Raw genomic sequence first — 21822 nt, 5'->3', positions numbered from 1 at the left:
GGATTGTTCTTATCTTTAGTAGAAGAAGTGGTGAAAGTACTATTATATGTGCTGCTTTTTGAGCACCCAAATCCACATTAATCCTAATTTGCTGTTATAATAACCTCCACTCTCCTGCGAAGATGTTCCACTAGCATTTTTAAAGATTCATAGAAATTCATTCAGCCAAAAGTGTGGTAGTAAAGTCAGGTACTGATGTAGGTGAGGTGAGGAGGCCTGAAGTGCAGTCATTGTTTACATTCATCCTAAAGATGTGTAGGGTTTAGAGCTCTATAGTTTTAGATCTTCCACTCCAAACCCATGCAAAGCATATCTTCATGGAGCTGGCGTTGTCCTCTGAGGCATTTCATGCTGGAACAAATTTCCTAGTTTAATTGAAAGGTAATTTCATCCTACAGCATCCAAAGATCTTCTTTGCAATTGTGTGCCACCAGCATTCTGGTGAAGTTGGAGAAGAACCAGAAATGGCTGGAAAAAAGCTATATAAGAGAAATGGAATAGTTCAGGATGTGTTGTTATAGGCAGCAAATTAAGCTTAGTGTAAAAAAAAACAACTCAGCGACACCATATTTAATTATTTTCCTATACAGAATGAGACAGAGTGTTTTATCCTTTTTATCTTATGTGACGCGGAATACTGCGGTTTGCACCACCATACATTCCCACACTTTATGTGCATTACTGTTCTGTCATATTCTCTGTATATTGTGTCCTTATTTCATCTGTATTGTCTCGTATAGTCTATTTTGTCTTGTATAGTCTAAGCCAGGGGTCACCAACATGGTGACAACCAGGTAGCCCACAAGGACCACATGAGTAGCTCGCGGGCCTTTTCTAAAAATAGCTGTTTCCTACTTTAAATCATTGTTGATAATTATTATGAGAAATCATTAACATGATCAGTGTCTTCACATAGATGAATATCATGAATTATTAATCACATAATAAAAGGTAAATTTAGCAAATTTGTTATATCAGATCAAACTGACAACTGTGTGTATCAAACTGGTAGCCCTTCACATTAATCGGTACCCAAGAAGTAGCTCTCAGTTTCAAAAAGGTTGGTGACCCCTGATCTAAGCTAAATGTATAGTCAATAAACCTGATTGTGATTGTTACAGAATTAAATACAGTTTTCAGTGAATGACCTCTTTTTATCTCTAATTTTCTTCCATTGAGCCTCAACATTTATTTTCTCATCAGTAACCTATAAACCCAAGCTCTTCTTATTACGCTCTGAATGAAACTTCTCAGTATTTTTAATGTGTGTGCTGAAAGAGTCTGGAAGACATCTGGGATTAAGAGAATTGAGGAGCGATAAGTGTTAGAGGTGACTTTCTAAAAGGCTTTTCACGCTGTGAGCAGCAGAATCTCACACATTAAAACTCCCGAGTCCCACACGGACCTAACGCTTTCTCCGGCAGGGTCATGAGGGTGGCTTAGGAAGGGTTTTTCTTCCCCCTTCTCTTCTTTTCCCTTTACTCTTTATTCAGATTTTTAGGTTTCATCCACAGCCAAATAAATGTGGTTGTATGTCACTGTACAGTTCTAAAACGCTTTTCAATTATGTGTGTTTGCGTGTATTCGATTATAAAGGGACTCCTTTTTCTATGATAAAATTTTGATGAATAAAAAATTGCACTGAAATTCCCCATCATTCAAAAAGGTCACCAATTTTGTATGTGTGAAAATGTAGAAATTAATTAATTATGTGGTAAAAAATCACTAAATAAATTCAGCAGGACACAAAAAAAAAAAAATCACAGATTTAAAATGTATGTATTGGTTTAATACAATATTTGCAAATTAAGTTTTAAATTACAGAGATATAGATAATAAGGTGAATAAATCATCAAACAGATCAATAATTGCATTAATTAATAAAAAATTTAAAAATGCCAATGTACTTATGCACAGTCAAAAAATTAATTGATAAACAAACATGCAAATAAATAAATAACTAATATACAAAGAAATATAGTCATTATATCATTAATAATATTAGATTTAAGATAAAGGGATAAGTAGGAAGATGTAAAATGATAAATAAATCATGTGGGAGAAAAGAACATTTGAATTGCACTGTATAGTGATGAAAAAAATATATAACGATATCTCCCATGTAAAAATAAATCAAACAAATCAATGGAGCTTTGCCACATTATTTCGACGCAAATGTATAAAAAAAGCTGTTCATTTGCACAAAACAGTGTAGAGTAAAAGCAAAGGCTTTCATTCTTGCTCCAAAAATAGATTCAAAACTACACATCTCGTCTCTCAGGTAGTTCAGGATTGAATGCAGCAGAAATAACGATGCAGAACGTATGGTGCATCCGTTTTACTCGTTTTTTCCTTTCTTCTTACAGTCTGTTAAAAAAAAAAAAAACTGCAGTTCGCAGCCACTAAGTAAGTGAAAAGAATAACACTTTAAATAGGGCATGTTGGAGTTGTTGCTAATGTTTAAAAGCTGTTAAGAAAATAATACAAATAAAAAAATCTGATAAAGCTGGTGAGTTTAAATGCAACATGAAACTTCAGGAAAGGGGAAGTTTTGTTTCTGGTACAGCAATTAGAGTTGAGAATGGATTGATAGTAGACTGAAGTGGAAAGGAGAGAAACTGAGTTGATGGAAAGGGCTGGAGAGGAGAATGAAAATACATTCAATGAATCAACTGGAATGTAAATAGAGTGAACTGAGTCAAATGTAAAGAAAAAGAATGATGAGGAGAGGAGAGGAATTGAGAGGAATTTAACTGAATTGAATAGAGTGTAACTAAATGGAATGGAATGAATCTTTATTGAATGGATTGTAATTAACATAATTGAACAGTGGGAAGGAATTGAGATGAATGGAATTGATCTGAATTGCAGTAGGAACAAGGTGGAGGTTGGACTGCATCAAGAATCGGTTCTAAGCCCTTTTCTGTTTGCAGTGGTGGTGGACAGGTTGACGGACGAGGTCAGACAGGAGTCTCCCTGGACTATGATGTTTGCATATGATATTGTGATTTGTGGTGAGAGTAGTGAGCAGGTTGAGAAGAGCCTGGAGAGGTGGAGATATGCGCTGGAGAGAAGGGAATGAAAGTCAGTAGGAGTAAGACAGAGTACATGTGTGTGAATGAGAGGAGGGCAGTGGAGTGGTGCGGTTGCAGGGAGAAGAGGTGGAGAAGGTGGAGGAGTTCAGGTACATGGGGTCAACAGTGCAAAGTAATGGAGAGTGTGTTAGAGAAGTGAAGAAAAGAGTGCAGGCAGGCTGGAGTGGGTGGAGAAGAGTGATAGCAGGAGTGATTTCTGATAGAAGAGTATCTGTGAGAGTGAAAGGAAAGTTTATAGGACTGTGGTGAGACCTGAGATGTTGTAGGTTTAGAGACAGTGGCATTGAGTAAAAGACAGGAGGTGGAGCTGGAGGTAGCAGAGCTGAAGATTTTGAGATTTTCGTTGGGAGTGATGACGATGGACAGGATTATGTATGTGGTGAGGGAAGACATGCAGGTGGTTGGGTTGAAAGAGGCAGATGTAGAAGAAGAATTGAACTGAATTTAATGGAGTGGAATTGAGAGGAACTTAAATGAACTAATTTGAATAGAAAGTAAATAAGGGAAATGGAAAAAAATTAAACTGAAAGGAAAGTGAGAGGAATGGATTTAAATTGAGTAGAGAATAACAGAGAGAGAGAATCGGTAATTTTATTAAATTGAATCGAGATGAAATAAAATTGAATTGAATGATGAGGAAAAATAGAACTGAGCTGGAAGGAGAGGAATGGAATCGAATAGATTGTTAAAAAAATGGAGTAATGGAATGAAAAGGAGAAAAGTCATGCAGTGGAGAAGTGTGGAAAGAAATGGGAGAAATAAAATAAGGAAAGCAGATAAAAAAGAGATAAAAAAGGATTGTAGAGGAAATAATACTTACAGAATGGAATTGCATGATTGAGAGTTTAGAAAGGAATAAAATTGAAAGAAAGAAAGAAAGAAAGAAAGAAGAAAGAAAGAAAGAAAGAAAGAAAGAAGAAAGAAAGAAAGAAGAAAGAAAGAAATATGATTGAAATGGAAAAGAAATGGCGTGGAAAGGAATATAAGGTAATGAATACAGGGGCAAGAACAAGGGTAGGAATGAAATGTGGGGAAATGGAGAGGAACTGAAATGAAATTAAAGGTCAGAAATGAAAAAGGGAAACAAGATAAAGATAATGAGAAAAGAAAGGAATGGAACAGGGGGAGGAGTGTAACACTGGGGAAGAGGAGAAGAAGAGAATGAAAATGCAGAGGAAGGGAACGAAGAGCTCTGAAGATATAGAAGCCTGTGAGCACTTGGCACTAATCCTGACTCCATAAGCTCTCTTTCTTTTTTCTCACTCTTCTCTGTTCTCCAGCATCACAACTAGTCTCTCTCTCTTTCTCTCCCCCATCCCTCTCTCCCTGAGTGCATTCTCTTCATGAGATTTGATTACTGCCAGCTCACTGATCACAGAAGAATGCGAGGGAGTGAGGGACTCCAGGGCTAACTTTTAAAGCAATCAAATCACTCGTAGCGATTTGATTTGGAACACAGCCGCTCTCAGAGTCACAGGTGACTGGCAGCACTGAAGAGGATGAGATGCTACGATGCTACGTGGGTTTTTTTTGGTTTGTTTTTTTACACTAATGTGAAGGAAATCAGGAGAAGCAAAAGCAGAAAAAAAACAAATCAGAAGGGGACGAGTGTGTAAACAAAACGAGCCGCCGCTGCTTTCACGGAGAGTAACATTTAACCAAACATGTCACATTTTGGCGAGGATTCATTTGCTGTTGGAAATAATGGCGTTGTTATTTTTAATCCATTTTGTATATTTAAATATGATCTTTAAAAAAAACGTACATGTAATATTGAAGTCATCGCTTGAATGAGGTGTCCTGGTCTTGTTTTTTATCACAACAAAAAAAAAACATGACCATAAGATGTGCTTTATGAACGTCACATTCCATATGTACTCCACATTTGTTGTTATGTCTTTAATATCATTTTGTCCATGAATATTAAATTCTTTTTAATAGTCTATTCTCTTCATTTCATAGCTTTTCTCTCAGATGTGCTGCACTGCAGACTTCTCTTCCATAAACTCTATTGTATTTAGCTTGAACCTGTTGCTTTAAGCTATCACACTTCAATTTGGTGACTCCGAGGCCCGCTAGCAGGCATACAATAACGTCTGCGTTTTCACATCCTTTGATTGGACATTCAGAGAAAGCATTAGTCAGCGCTCGCAAACCGCATCTGTAGCAAACTGCACACGCTTAAACATATTCATGTGGATTTTATAGCTGTTTATAGCTCTATGTTGTTGTTTAGTGTAGCACCAGGGTTCCGGAGGAACGTTGTCTCGTTTTACTGTGTACTGTGTACCACTGTGTATAGTAGAAATGACAATAAAAACCTCTTGACTTGACTTGCCTTGTGGTAAGGGAAGACATGCAGGTAGTTGGTTTGAAAGAAGCAGATGTAGAGTACAGAGTAGTATGGAGACAGATGATCCGCTGTGGCGACCCCTAGAGGGAGCAGCTGAAAGAAGAAGAAGAAGAAGCAGAAGAGAAAAAAAAAAAAGAAGAAAAGAAGAATTGAACTGAATTTAATGGAGTGTAGTTAAGAGGAATTGAAATGAATTGAATGGAGAATAATTGAGAGAAACGAATTTAACTGACTCAAATTGAGTGTAATTGAGGAGAACACAATTGAACAATGGAGAGAAATTAAGAGGAAGTGAATTGAGTTGAATTAAATAGAGTGTAATCAAGTGGAACGGAGTTTAGCTGAATTAAATGGACTGCTGTATGACAGAGGAAAAGAAATTGATTTTTGCAGATACATTTACAAACCTGACTTTTACAAGAGAAGCTGGACATCGTGAGGAAATTTCGGGCTGAACGATTTAAAATGGGAACTTTTTCGTCAACCATTTCTACTTTTGTGTTTTTCCTTCCTGTAAAGTGCACGAAAACAATCTACAGTTATTTCAAATCCCCACGAAAAAAAAAATGTAATGCTTGTAAAAAAGGAAATGTGGAAAAATTAAGGGAAAATCCTGGGCCATTATACGTTGTTAATATCGATGCTTCTGCTAGAGATGATGTATGTGGGCGGTGCAGTTGTGGCTACAGTGAAAGGAGACGTGTTGAATTGTGTTCATTGGATTTTTTGCTTTACTTGAGATTCCTATCTGTGATGCAGCGCTCTGTTCTGAGTTTCTTTATAACAATGATTCTATAGATTCTATATGATAGATTCTATATTATATATAGTTTCTACAGTCGTGGCGTCACTGAAGGCCAGGGTGTGAAATGCACCACCACTACTGCTGTTAGAACAACCTCCACTCTTCTGGGAAGATGTTCTACTAGAATGTTGAGTGTGTGTAGCGATTTGTGTGTTCCAATTTACCCCAAAGGTGTTCAATAGGTTTGAGGTCAGAGCTTTATAGAAGATCTTCCACTTCATCCCAAGTTAAGCTTTTATATTTTCATGCAGCTGGCTTTGTGCACAGGTGCATTGTCATGCATTTTCCTCAACCACATATGGCTGGAAACATCAGGTGCCCAAAATGTTTGTCCATGTAGCATACATTTCCCTCAAGAAAACAAGCACGAAGGAGCGGAAATAATTTTGCAATTAGGCCCATTTCAAGAGATTTATACAATATGTTAATTATTTTTATGCCAATAATCCTAATATTTAGCAATTATGCTAACTGGGAAAGATAGCATCTATGTAGCTTACATTATCCTCCGTTAAATATCTTTATACTGTACCTCAGCGTCAAATGTGTTGGCTAATTTTATTGCTGCATGTTTAATTATAATATAGAACATGCTATTGTATATATTGCACAGACATATAATACTGTATCCTATTAAATATTAACATTACATTGTCACTGTACTGCATCAGGACTTGACAAAACTGATCAAGAATTAAACACAAAACAGGTGTACACGGTCAGATAACAAAAGAATTTAGACACTCATCTGGTTTGTTTTAAGGGATCTTGAGCAGAAAATCACATTGAGTCATGCACTTTGAGGACGGTCCCTTAAAGGACAGCGCTGCCTGATTAAGGAAACATGGGAATAAAGTGAGAAAGTCAGAAAAATGACATGAACACACAAAGATTGTGATATGAAGATAGGCAGGAAGCTCTGTCCATGTGAATACTGATATTTTGGATTTTTATAACGCCTGCACAAAAAACAGCTAGGTCAGAAGGTCAGGTAGCTTTTAGCTTTTTTATGCTGGTGTTCAGATATTTGCTTCTTCACCACTCAATACACAGCTTTTAACCCTATTCTAGGAGCATTTGACATAAGAGTTGAAGACAGCTTAGCGCTCCTATGCTTATGAGAGCATTTTATTTTTGCTTTTTTTTTGTTTTGGGTTTTTTTTTGCACAGGGAAATATGTTTTTTTTAACAGAATTATCTACAAGTATGCACATGCACTTTACAGGGTGTTCGAGTTCCCTCTCGATGCATTCATTAATAAAATTAGTAGTCCACATTTTAGACTCTAGGTTACTTAGTCTGCGATTTCCGAGTGGAAATTGTTTATTTTCAATCTTTCCTTAGACATATGCATTCTTAAAAACAATACAATTCAGTTTGATTTCATTTGTAAATGTATTTGGGACATTCTCCCAAAGCAGCATTACAGAAATAAATATTTAAATGTTTAATTTATACATCAGTTTCTATAAATATGTATATGTTTATCTATATAAACAGTTTTATTCAATATGCAAGTATTTTAACAGTAATCTTGTTAAATAGCCAACTTTCACATAAACCACAAAAATAAAGCAATAAAAAAAAATGCATGAATAAATAAACACATTAATACATATTTTCCTATTCAATGTAATGTTATTTGTAAAAATATAAGTGGAAAGTTCCCTCAAAGTAAATGGTTGCACTGAAAATATAAAAAGTAAACACATTTTCTTTTGGTGTTATTGATAGCGTAGGCCTTCTAGAATCAGGGTAAGCTATCAGATGTAAAATACAGATCTTTTAGTTCATTCAATACGATTTTCTGATGAAAAGTTGGAATAAAGTGCAGGAGCAGGGACAGAACAAGACAAACATGAGCACATAAAATGCATAATTGCATTCAATAATGAAATAAATATTTTGCCGATTCAAAGTAATGTTATTTGTATAGTGCTTTCAACAGGGGGACAATGTCTCAAAGCAATTTTGCAGAAATAAATATATTACAAAATATTAATTTTATTTTCATAAGTTTCGCCCTATACGCTTATCCCTGATGAGATCCAGAGGTGACGGTGATGAAGGAAAACTAATGTATGAGACGGCCTGAAACCTTCAGAGGAAGCAGACTCAAAAGCGAACCCATCACTGAATGTCCATTCATTACAGTTCCATCATTGCTGAGCTCATCAGCTGTTCACTCATATAGAGTTAAATGCAAAAACTGCTTATGCCAGTTGCACATTTGTCTGCACTTGTGTATTTAAAACATTGTCTATCTATCTATCTATCTATCTATCTATCTATCTATCTATCTATCTATCTATCTATCTATCTATCTGTCTGTCTGTCTGTCTGTCTGTCTGTCTGTCTGTCTGTCTGTCTGTCTCTGTCTATTGATCTACCTTTCAACATCTATCTATCTGTCTGTCTGTCTGTCTGTCTGTCTGTCTGTCTGTCTGTAGGCTGCCTAATTGGAAAACTGCAGCAGCAGGTGGTCTTCACTTGAAGAGACCTCCATCCAGAAGTACATTAAATAAATGAAAGAATGGTGGTCAATATCTTTGACTTGGACAAGAATAATCGCTATACTGCATGCTCTTGGTGGTTACTTCGTTGTTGCTTATGCTTATCTTGTGTACCCTATCAGAGCGTTCTTTACTGTTGTAATAATATTAATAACTTCTGTTTCGGCCACATCCAGCTGAAACCGCTAAAGCAGGAACGGTTTTATGATCTTTTCAAATATCTGAATGTACAGCACCAGATGTTCTTTCAGGCTGGGAGAGTCTGGTGTGATTTGAAAATAGCAGGAAAAATCTTGAACCTGTTGGTGATTTTAAGAGGAAGAGAGAAATATGGCCTGGTGTTCTAAGGTAGGGTTAGGTTTTATTTGCTTTACCTCTTCTTCTTCTTCTTCTTCTTCTTTCAGCTTCTCCCATAAGTGGTCACCACAGCGGATCATCCGTCTCCACACCCCCCTGTCCTCTACATCTGCCTCTTTCAAACCAACTACCTGCATGTCTTCCCTCACCACATCCATAAACCTTCTCCTTGGTCTTCCTCTTTTCCTCCTTCCTGGTGGCTCCATCCTCGACATTCTCCTACTGATATACCCCATGTCCCTCCTCTGCACATGTCCAAACCATCTGAATCTCACCTCCCTCACCTTGTCTCCAAAACGTCCTACATGCGCTGTCCTTCTAAAAAACTCATTTCGAATGCTGTCCATCCTCCCCACTCCCAATGAAAACCTCAACATCTTCAGCTCTGCTACCTCCAGCGTCACCTCCTGTCTGCACACTTTTCTTCACTTTTCCAACACACTCTCCATTACTTTTTATTTGCTTTACCTTTGACTGAAACCAAAAGCTGCTTGATGAAAGACTTGGCCTTGTTTGGTCGAAAATGTTTTAGCAAGAAGAATTTTCACTCTCTTTTAAATTCAACTGTTGTATAAGCAAAATTTTATAAAAACCTGCGTTGTTATGATAGTGAGATGTTTTAGAAAGTGTCACCAGTGATGTTCAGAAAGTGTCACCAAAATCTTTTCCCAATAGGCCGGACTTTATTTCCAAAAAACAAAACTGCAGAAACATTTTGATTAATAGAGTATTTTTGGATCAACGACAGGAGAATCCCTGTAGCAAATGTTTTTTCCCTCATAAAGTACATGGATGTACTGAAAATATAAAAAGTAAACACATTTTCGTTTTGGTTTTATTGATAGCGTAGGCCTCCTGGAATCGTGGTAGATATCAGATGTAAAGAACAGATCTTTCATTTCGTTTCATGCGGTTTTCAGATAAAAAAGTGGAATAGAATGGAGCAGCAACAGGATGAATATATCATCTGTGTACAATAAAGCACAATGAAAACTCCTTTCTAACCCACGCTCACAGACTTGTTCTAAGGATGTATCTCAAACCAGACACTATACACAATGTGCACTATACACACAGTACATTTAGTTTAAGTTCTATTTTAGTCTAATTTACTAAATCAAAAGTAAATTTAGTCGACTAAAATCTAGAAAAAACGAGTAAAGCAATCAAAAAAGCTAAGATATGATATTTAGTCAAGAGCCATGAGTGATTTTGTCTGAATTGTCTGTCATGTTGGCCGAGGGTAATCGGTCAGTCCTTATTGTCCTTATATACTGTGTCGTATTTCAAGTTTAGCGAAACACACTAACTAGCGAAAGCTGGTAAATAACGTTTCATGAATTTCAGAATGACTTGTCTGCAAAAGGCACTTGTTGTGTTTTTTCCAGAGATTTTCACTCCACACAGTTAAAAAAAACATTCTGAAAGGATCTCTTCCAAAATTGTCACTTTTAAACATTTTCGTCTCGTTTTTATTCGTGGTTGATCGATGACGTCGTAGTTTTTCTCACTAACGATGATTTGTATTTAATTTTCAGCTAATTTTTGTCAGTGAAAACTAAATAAATATCTATATAAATAAATTAGCAATGCTAGTAGTATGCGTATGGTGTGAAACATGCAGTAGCCTCAGTATAGATTTTTTTATTAACATGTGTTGGAGAATTAAAAACTGTATTGTACACATCTGGGAGACTGCTATTTTTATTTTTCAAGGTAAGCCCAGGTAAGCCCTATCTTAGAAAATATGCCAGTTACCAAACATTTGCTAACCAGCTAAACTAAAAGCTGTGGAAATGTACAGGCTTTCATCAAGGACCATTCTTTATCAAGGACTGTAATTCAGCCTGAAAAGTTGAGGTAAAATGTCTGCCTTTTAACAAACACAGATCAGTTAATGTAAAAAGAAAATAGCATTGAAAGTCTATTAAAATAGGAACTATTACTGTATCCTATTAAATGTAACATATCATTTACATTTAGATCATTTAGCAGATGCCCTTATCCATTGTGATGCACAAAATTGCTTTGAAGTCTCTATAATAAATTAATTAACACAGGTTCACTGAACTGCAGACTTAGAACACCATCAACCTAAAACTCTGTTTAGAGCAACAATAGTAAACTTTTTTTTTCCTAATGTAGACCTACCGCTTACCCTTAGAGAAGGTGGGACCAGTCGAGCAGTGCTAGAAGATCTGAGGAAGCATTGTGCCGTGTGAGGAGTGATCGGACCGCTGAGGTAAGAGGGTGCTGGTCCATTTTTCTCTTTTTGTACACAAGCATCAGTGTTTTGAATCTGAATCTGAAGCCAGTGGAGGGAGCACAGAAGTTGGGTGGTGTGGGAGAACTTGGGCAGGTTGAACACAAGTCCCTCAACTGCATTTTGTATCATTTGCAGAGGACGAATTACTTTCAAAGGTTGACCTGCCTGCAAAGAGTTGCAGTAGTGGCAGTCTCGAAATAACAAAAGACCGAACAAACACCTAAGCAGCCTGTGTGGTTGAATCTTTTTGATTTTGTAGATAAGAAACCGACAAGATCATGTCACATTAGCAACATGTAAGGAAAAGGACAGTTACTTGTCCTTGGTTGCTTCAAGGTTGCGAGCAATGGTTGAAGGAGAGATCAAAGATCATACTTTTACATTTATATAATTTACATTACATTTACATTTGCGGCATTTAGAAGACGCCCTTGTCCAGAGCGACAAACAAAAGTGCTGTAAGTCTCTAGAAATGAATAAATATAAACTGGTACGCTGGATTACAAACTTAATATAAATATAACTCTTTAATTCTACAGAGCAAACTTGGAAAGTGCTAATTTAAGTGTTTCAGGAATAGGTAGGTCTTCAACCATCGCTTAAAAATAGCCAGGGACTCCGCTGTACAGACATCTAGGGGAAGTTCATTCCAACACATCATTACTTATAATCTAATACTCCAGTGCTCATGTTAGTTCTCACTCTCCAGTGTTCTGTATTGTTGAAAGATTTATGATCAAACTCTTGATGTCACCCAAAAATCTTGCTCATTACATCTAAGGGAGTTTTGCCACAGTCGCTACGGCTGCTCATCAGGGATAAATGGACACTGTTCACCTTGACTGTTGATTTCTGTAAAGCTGCTTTGAGACAATGTCTGTTGTGAAAAGCGCTATAGAAATAAACTTGACTTGACTTGAATTGACATTAGTGCCAGAACAGAAACTTACATACTTACCTCTCATCCTGAGAGAAGGTGGTACCAGTCGAGCAGTGCTGGAGCAGTGTAAGGTGTGATGAGGTCTCTGAGGTAAGATGGTGCTGGTCCATTTTTGGCCTTGTAGGCAAGCATCAGTATTTTTAATCTGATACGTGCAGCTACTGGAAGCCAGTGGAGGGGGCGCAGCAGTAGGGTGGTGTGGAAGTACTTGGGCAGATTGAACACAAGTCGTGCAGCTGCGTTTTGGATCATTTGCAGTGAATAAATATGTTTAGAGGAAGACCTGCCAGCAGAGATTTGCAGTAGTCCTGTATTGAAATGACAGGAGCACCTAGGCAGCCTGTGTGGACAGAAATGGTCAAATCCTTTGGATGTTGTAGAGAAGAAATCGACAGGAACGAGCCACATTAGCGACATGTGAAAAGAAGGACAGTTAATTGTCCATGGTTACCCCAAGGTTACGAGCAGTGGCTGAAGGGGAGAGCAGAGAGTCATTAAGAGTTATTCGGAGATCTTGACCTGGAGATGAATCACCTGGGATGACCAGCCGTTCTTTTGTACAGGGATTGAGTTTTATTTGATGAGCACTCATCCATGAAGATATGTCTGTCAAGCATGCCGAGATCTGAGCGGAAGCTGTGGTAACTGAGAAAGGGGAAAGAAAAGATGAGTTGAGTGTCATCTGCAAGAAAACCCATGTGAGGATAGGACTTCACCAGTGGAGTGGGTATAGAGAGAGAAAAGGAGGGGACCAAGTACTGAGCCTTGTGGGACACCAGTGGTGTGTCTGCACGGGGCAGATGTGGATCCCTCTATGTTACCTGGTATAAGCGACCTTCCAGGTAGTAAACAAACCATTCCCATGCTGTACCGTGGATTCTGAAGCTCTTGATGGTAGACAATAGAGTCTTGTGGTTGACTGTGTCAAATGCTGCTGAAAGTTCCAGGATGATAAGTACAGATGACAGCTTGGCTGATCGAGCAGAATGCAGTTTCTGAAAAACAGCCAAAAGGGCCGTCTCTGTGGAATGTGCAGCTTTGAAACCAGACTGGTTTGGATCATGGAGGTTGTTCTGTGAGAGATAGATAGATAGTTGGTTAAAAACAGTGTGTTCCAGAGATTTAGAAAGAAAGAGAATTGATACCAGTCTGTAGTTGTTGATGCCTGATGAGTCCAAAGCAGGTTTCTTTAAGATGAGAATGACCCTTGCTTATTTGAAGGTAGTTGGTAGTTTTTGAGCTTTTCCTTGTAAAAGTCAGTTTTAGCAGAGGTCACAGCCGAAGAAAAATTTGGTCAGGAGTGCATGGTAAGATGTGAGGTCTATATCGAGTTGTGATTTTTTACACAATAGGTGTAACAGTCTATTGTTATCAGGGAGGGGGTAACTTAGTGGTAAGAATGTTGGCCTTTTGATCAGGAGTTCTAATAACAGCACTACAAAGCTGCCACTTGAGCAAGGCCCTTAACCTTTAACTGCCCAGTAGTATGAATGATATAAATGTAAGCGCCATAAATAATAACCAATAAAGTCATCAAATAATAATCTTTTTCCAGCTGCTCCCATTAGGGGTCTCCAGAGCAAATCATTCGTCTCCATACTACTCTGTCCTCTACATCTGCGTTTTTCAAAACAACTACCTGCATGTCTTCCCTCACCACATCCATAAACCTCCTCCTTTGCCTTTCTATTTTTCTCCTTCATGGTGGCTTCATCCTCACCATTCTCCTACCGATATACCCCATGTCCCTCCTCTGCACATGTCCAAACCATCTCAATCACACCTCCCTCACCATGTCTCCAAAACGTCCTACTTGTGCAGTCACTCTAATAAACTCGTTTCTAATCCTGTCCATCCTCGTAACTCAAAATGAAAATCTCAACATCTTCAACTAAAGTCATCAAATTATAATAATAAAATTAAACGACTTTGAGAACGGCCAACAAAACAACTTCCATAATGCTTTTATATAAAACAAATGCCTTTTAATTATTAGTGTAGGGGGGAAGAAAAGCAAGTAAAGGATGTGTGGAACAGCAGAAAAAGCAAAAAATCTCACATCTGTACTTTTTTTCTTGTAAATATTATAATACTAAGCTCCACTGACTGGTTGTCGGGTCCTGCCTGTTATCACGGTGTGACTTCTTTCAAGCCTATATATATGCAGTATGTGGACTCTTGACATATCTGAGCTGCCGTATGCCTTATTCATGCACATTTCCTCCCAGTTCTAACCCAAGACCCATGACACGGTGCTGCTTGTGGATTACTATTACACGACCGTCAGAAATTTGACAGGAGTAAGGAAATTCTTGATTTCATCGATTTGACTTACCGCAAAAAACCTGCAGGGTGGCGCACGCTGCGCCTGTATTTGTGGTCTTAAATAAGAAATAAATATTTAAAAAAGGAAAGAAAACATGGCTTCTCAGAGTTATCTTAGCGGCAGTGTGCCTTGTGTTTTCACCGTCCTGCTGATAGCAGCTTATTGTTGCAAGTGCACCAAACAATTCGGTTCAAATGTCGGTGGTATTCCAGTTCGGCACACATTCAGCTCGACTTGATTTTTAAAGGATGTTGAACAATATGAGCTGTCTTGGTGTGCAATTTGACCTGACATGTCTTGAAAAGCTTGCGCTAGCATTTTTTTATCAAGCAAAAAAACAACATTTGATACAAATTCTTTAGGGTTTATAGAACATTCATCATCCCGAATACAGTGTTGAGGTCGACAATTTAGAAAATAAAACCTCGCAAATCAACTGTTTTTGCTTTTCACTAACACGTGTCTCGGTGTTGAGAACTCAAAACATCTTTGAGCCGATGTCCAAAATGAGTCAAATACTCAAGTACTGCTCAAATCAGATACTCCAAGGCTTTTCCTCAGGTCATATTGGAATTGGTGACAATCTGTAATGGAGTAAGTTTTGCAGTAAGCTATCCATACTTCAACTCAAATATGATTTTCAGGGACATTTTGCACCTCTGCTGTACATACAGATTATATAACAATAGTATGAATTAATGGAGAATATACTGAATAATATGATGACATTATTTAGCAGCTTTAGAAAAGATAGCACCTGATGCAGTACAACCTAATATTTAGCATTTTGCAGCGGTAATTGTAGGCAAGGTATAAAGCTGCGAGATGCATCAAGGTCATGAAACCATAATGTTCACATCATTAATTACTGTATACTGTTTTACTGTATACTAACGTATAACACTAGTGCACATAGGCAATATGTACCGCTTTGTTCTGCAGTCTGGTGAGTGTTAAGACTAAAAAAAAAAAAATCTAAGCTTGATTACTTACATTAGACCATCCAGTTTATCCCGGACACACAAGGCATTGTTTCTGTCCAGGCTACAAATAAGATAGTTATTGTGATTCATGCACTCCGATGCTCTGCTGCTCTGAGTCACACATGACTAACTAGCGCCTGATCCATGCGTAATGAAGACTCATTGCTGTTTGACGCCTCGCATGAGATACAATCAAGACTTCATTATCGCTTACATAAATTTGTAAGTAGGGAAGTAGAGCATCTGGATTGCTGTTGTTGTGGGGTTTTTTTAACTGTTGGAGTAATTTTCTTGGACCATAATTAAGTTTCGGGGATGGACATGGTCCAGGACTAATGATGAGTCACATTGACAGTCTGACTTGTTGAAAGTAGGACAGATCCTGTTTTCTTGCTAGGGTGCTAGTGTAAATGGAAATAATAGTAGCAAAAAGGCCAGTAAAGTCTTCTGGCGTTTGTGTTTGTAGTGAGGATTTAATTTATTTCTGCTTTCAGACTCATATATTTGCCTGCAGAGACTATATATATTTTAGGCCTGTCAATCGATTAAAATATTTAATCGTGATTAATCACAAGATTGTCAAGATTTACTTGTAATTAATCACAATACTTTTCAAGTTTTCAGTACTCTATATGTCAGGGAGCCACCAGTCAGGCCTCCCTCCAAGGCTCACACTCTCACTTAGCCTCTTCCCATTAATCACCTACACCTGTCCTCTTCCTACTAATCACCTACACCTGTCCTCCTCCTACTACTCAACTACACCTGTCCTCCTTCTACTACTCAACTACACCTGTCCTCCTTCTACTACTCACCTACACCTGTCCTCCTCTACTACTCACCTACACCTGTCCTCCATTTACCCGTCCCCTTTATAAGGTCCCTATTCCCCTTCACTGACTGTCCGATCTACCAGTTATGACCATAGATCACCTGAAATACACACAGTGTAGCCACGAGCATGGAAGCATGGAAGAATGGAAGGATGGAAGCACAGGGAAACAGAGAGGTTCCTACCTCTCTGGTTCCCTGTGCTTCCATCCTTCATCCTTCCATCCTTCCATGCGTCCATGCTCGTGGCTACGCTTCTAAGGAGCACTCAGTTAAGTGTGCCATTTTGCTTCAGTTACTTCTCAAACTCTTGTGTGTGTATTTGTGGACAATAAAGAACATTATTACTCCCTGTTTCTGACGCCTGGTCTATCCGTGACACTTTATAGATGCAAATGTATGTTTATTTTTACTGAAACTATACTCAACATAGAGCATGAAAACTAAATATTCTTGTAAATGTTTTTATGTAATTATGGTGTTTTAAATGATGTAAATCATCAGGACACCAAACGAAACTTTTGCTATGTTTCTACATGGACGGTTTTTATTGCCGGATGTGCACATCATGGCCGATTTTGGTGCTGATTTGAGAATTGGCGCATCAGTAAAACAAATGTTTAGTGATTTCAAAATGTTTAAATTTTTTTAAAAGGTGTTTTATACATATATATATATATATATATATATATATATATATATATATATATATATATATATATATATATATAAAGTAAAAAAGGACGTCATCAATACATGTTGTAAGTTTTAATTTTGCCTCCATTATATTTATTTATACATTTAATAAAAATGCTAGTAGTAATAATAACACGTTAATAAAATTTGTTTATATTATATTTATATAATATATTATATTTATGATGAGGTGCGGCCCGATTCAGTGGGAGCGCATCTGATTTAATATAAAGAGTTTCATTGAACCCGTTCGGCAATTTCATTGGTCTAATGTTACAGGGCTCAGTTTTTTGGCATGAAGCTTGTGAAACCGGGAAAAAAACGCAGGAAAAATCCATAAATTAGCTGCTTCGTTGTTTAAGCCGCGGGGTTCAAAGCATGGGGAAAAATAGTCCGGAAAATACGGTGTATATATATATATATATATATATATATATATATATACACACAGTATCTCACAAAAGTAAGTCTACCTCTCAAATATCAGCAACCAGTTTATTATATCTACTTAAGTGACAATACTATAGAAATTAAACTTGGACATATTTTAGAGCAGTCAATATGCAGCTTGTATATCAGTCCTCTGAAAATAACTAAAAATAACTAAATATATGTGGAACTTTACCGAGGACTAAAATTGGTGACTCTGATTATGGAATGCATATATACAGTAAACCAACATGCTCAGAAAAGCACTACGCACATCTGAGAGAATATTCTATATTATACAGAGTTGACATTATACCTCTTTTGAAATTTGGAAGGAAACTGGAGAACCCTGAGGAATCTGCAAATTACAATGATCAAAATGCTTCTATTTACATCACAGGGACTAAAGTGACTTCTTTACACTGATTTCAATCTAAAATAACTGCATAAATGATAGTGTGTGTAGTTTACACATAGTTAAGGTAGCTTTTTAAACTAAAAGAACATAAATGAGCTGTCTTCCTCCCGGACATCAACCCCGAGCGCTTTAAACGCAGGCATCTGGTTAATTATCCTGTAGCTGCAGTGCCATGTGTGATAGCTGGCAGTTTAATGCATGGGTAGCTGCAATCAAACGCACACCACGCTCAAAATGTAGCCTAAATCTGTCACGTCTTGAAATCTGTGGTAAAGTGAACAAAAATATGTATATCAGTGAGAAACAAGTTAAATAATAAAACTCTTTAAATGGGTGACACATTTACCGGATTTTTATATTTAATGAGAACTAAAGTTTTTTGCTTATGCAGGGTTTTTTTTTTCCAAAATCCAAAGTTTATAAGAAATGAATATTTTTAAACAACGTGCAAAAGTATTCACCCCCTTGAATATTTCCACATTTGTAGTGTTACAAATGTGAAAATAATGCATTTAATTGGAAATATGTCATAAATGTACATAATATTTATATAAATTATATATATTAACTGCTTGCTTGTATAAATGAGACAATTTTAAGGAGAAATGCAATCAATGCAATAATGTTTATTGCACATAGCTTGGCATTTAATGGAAACCAGCCATTACCACACTGTGAAGCATGGTGGCGGTGGCATCGTGTTGATTGTTACCTCTCCACTTAGGCATTGGTCTACCACAGATGTTTTATATTCTATTCATGGTTTAATAAAGTATTTAATGTTACTCTTTTTATTTAATCAAACTAAAACGTGATTCAGTCTCTTCTTGTTCTTCTTCATGCTGTTTTTTTAGGAATGTTCTCTAATAATCTTTCAGGAGCAAGTTTATGTATATTGAGGTCACATGACATTTAATAATTAGTTGGATTTTTGTGACTTCTGGTGACACCATGACACCTAATTTGAGAAAGTCACAAGAAGGAGGTGTGTTTTTTTTTTCAGCTTGATGACTTTAATGCTTTTTAAACCAGTATCAGGCTTCATTTTGCAACATTTTATTGCATTGAATCAAATCAGTGTACCAGCTAAAACTTGAGCACATTTCTTTTGTTACATTTCATACTGCCACCTAGTTGTGATGCTGATCAATACTTACTTTGTTTGACATACTTTGATAACTTCCACATCACATCACCTTTCAAAAAAGAAAAATCGCTCCAAGAAACCAAATTATGTCCAGGTGTTTGCAGAGAAACAGTTTTGACTCCGTGGGCATTATTAGAGACTGACTGCAGAGAATGCAACAGCAACATGCTTCCCAAAAACCAACCAACCAACCAACCAAAAAATAAATAAATAAATAAAATAAAATTGAAATAAAATTCATACTTTCTCAAAATTTGCTCAAGGAACAATGATGGATTGGTCTGTGTGGAAGATTCAGTATTTAATGAAGTTTATCAGGGCAATTCACAGGAATGTGCCATGTATTTGGGGTCACTAATTTCACTAATGCTAGGTAGATTAGACAGAGTGAAAATGTCTCCAGCTCCTTCAGTAATAAGACAGTCTCTTCCTCTCTCAACTCCACCCCTCTGTGTCCAATAATGAGACTGTCAGTTTGATTTAGCTGACCTGGGGCTGAAATCTTAGATTCATATTAATTCATAATTCAGAGACACTGAAAAGCAAAATGGTGTGTTAGCGGCACTGCAGGTTTCTCAGCCTTCGGGTTTAGTTTGCTTTCTTAGGATTGTGTGATGACTGTGGGATACAAAAGACTTTGGGCATGTTTGAGATGTATTTACAAGACCTTTAAACTGATTTGATTTACTTTGATAATCTAATGATTTGGTTTTGGATGTATTAACCATCCGAATCAGGGGTCCCCAAACATTTTTTCTGTGAGGGCATTATAATTTGTATTTTCTTTTATAGGGACTGGTCAGTCTGTAACAGAAAATGACACGAGTGTCTAAGAGTATTATTGTGGAGATTTTAATTATGATTTCAAATGTCTTTATTTGCATCCTAATTCTAGATTAGTTTATTGTTGTGTTTTACACCATACTGACAAATGAGCATTACTTTTCAAGAGCTATATCGCCTATTGAAAGAGCATTAATACTATCATAATGGCATTTTTTCATATTCATTGCTATTAAAATCAAAACATTTCCTTACCTATGCATATGTATATGATTGATGGGTGAATATAACAAAGAATTACGCTACATTAATAGCTAAAGGTTTTGGATCTTACCGATATTACGGTTGGACTGTACTCGCACATCCGGTCGGCGGCCATCTTGTAGTCGGAAAAATGACAAGCTGGCCGCCAACCCGGACATGCGCCCCGCGAAACCGAAAGTGCGCGCCGTGTGCCCGAAAGATCCTGGGCAGTCTTTGGTGTCCTTAAATACCTTAAGGACACCAAAGACTTTAGCTCGACGCCAGATTACCTTACTTGCACCAATTCTTGCTGGCTATGTTGCTCCACCCCCAGGTGGTGCTTCATGTGGCCTTTCTACAGTTTCTACAGTGGCAGTTTGCCTCAAGCCCCGCTGTGTCCACCGCTGTCACTTGACTTTCCTCATGCCCCAGGATTATCGTGCCTCTCCAGTGACACATCGACCCTATGAATACTACGAATGCAGCTGTTCTCTAACCCTATGAACACCACTCAAACAGCTGTGCTATAACCCTATGAGCACTATGAATGCAGCTGTTCTCTAACCCTATGAACACCACTTATACAGCTGTGCTATAACCCTATGAACACTACGAATGCAGCTTTGCTTTAACCCTATGAACACCACTCATACAGCTGTGCTATAACCCTATGAACACCACTCATACAGCTGTACTGTCCATACACTGTTCACTTCAAAACTCTTATAAAACATATTAATGGCGTATTCATGTTTTCTGGAGCACTAGTATTAAATCTCATTATATGTTCTTAAAGGTTTGGCTAATGTAGGTAGGCATATTGTAGATATCTGAGCACCACTTGATGTCAAAATAATCCTTCTCATCTTGATATAAAGCTTAAAAATACTTATGTATCCTTCTAGCACTTATCCTAAAGGGCATATGTAGGTGTCCTTAAGCTTTAAGAATCTCTTTAGAATTGGTTAAATGCCACCAAATAATGCGCTCTCTCGCAAATCTGCTTCGTAAGATGAATCTAACCAACAACATTTTTCATTATTTTTTTTGTGCTCATTTTACCATGAGTGCCAATAATTCTGCAGGGATTCTGGCAGCTGAGGGCATTTTCTCCAGCCTGATCAATCACGCTTAAAGCGACTCATCACAATCGCTCTGACAGTCCTGTCCCATCTGCTCGTTAACATTGCTCCGCTCTGACATTTGTGAGAACAGGCGATTGTTTGCCTCCGTCGTCCTTCAGGAAGAAACATGACGGGGCACTTTAGCAGAGGGATGGAGCGAGTCTGTGCCAGAGTTATGCAGCATGTCGCTGCATGGTCTGGCCAGGCTCTGAAAGGACTGCAGTGAACATCCCCTGCATGATGTCGCATGAAAATCCTGCTTCTGCACATCTGGTTACTGATTAATGAACTGTTTCATTCATCTTAAATCATGTAACTGTTATAAACCTTTATATCCATTTCTACCTTTATATACATGAATTCTGAACTATGATATACGTTCACATTATGTTATAATGCATTTATAAGTCACTACGTGCATGATTATAGTTATTAATGAAAGTGCATTGCCCTTGAAATTCCTTCTTATAATGCATAGTGTGTTATGGGATGACCTAATGGCAATATAAAGGT

General features: G+C 37.4%; 1 protein-coding gene across 1 annotated transcript in view; it reads left to right on the top strand.

Annotated features, from left to right (window-relative positions):
* vwc2l (von Willebrand factor C domain containing 2 like) overlaps positions 1-21822 on the top strand; it is a 152646-nt gene that overhangs the window by 35683 nt on the left and 95141 nt on the right. Inside the window, exon 2 of the mRNA XM_046841434.1 lies at positions 11269-11365. The gene's annotated coding sequence lies outside the window, so the exon portion shown is untranslated. The remainder of the gene's footprint in view (positions 1-11268; positions 11366-21822) is intronic.

This window comes from Silurus meridionalis, chromosome 3 (assembly GCF_014805685.1).
Source record: "Silurus meridionalis isolate SWU-2019-XX chromosome 3, ASM1480568v1, whole genome shotgun sequence".
Taxonomy (NCBI): Eukaryota; Metazoa; Chordata; class Actinopteri; order Siluriformes; family Siluridae; genus Silurus; species Silurus meridionalis.
Note: the sequence above shows the minus strand (reverse complement) of the source record. Positions and strands in the feature narration are given on the sequence as shown.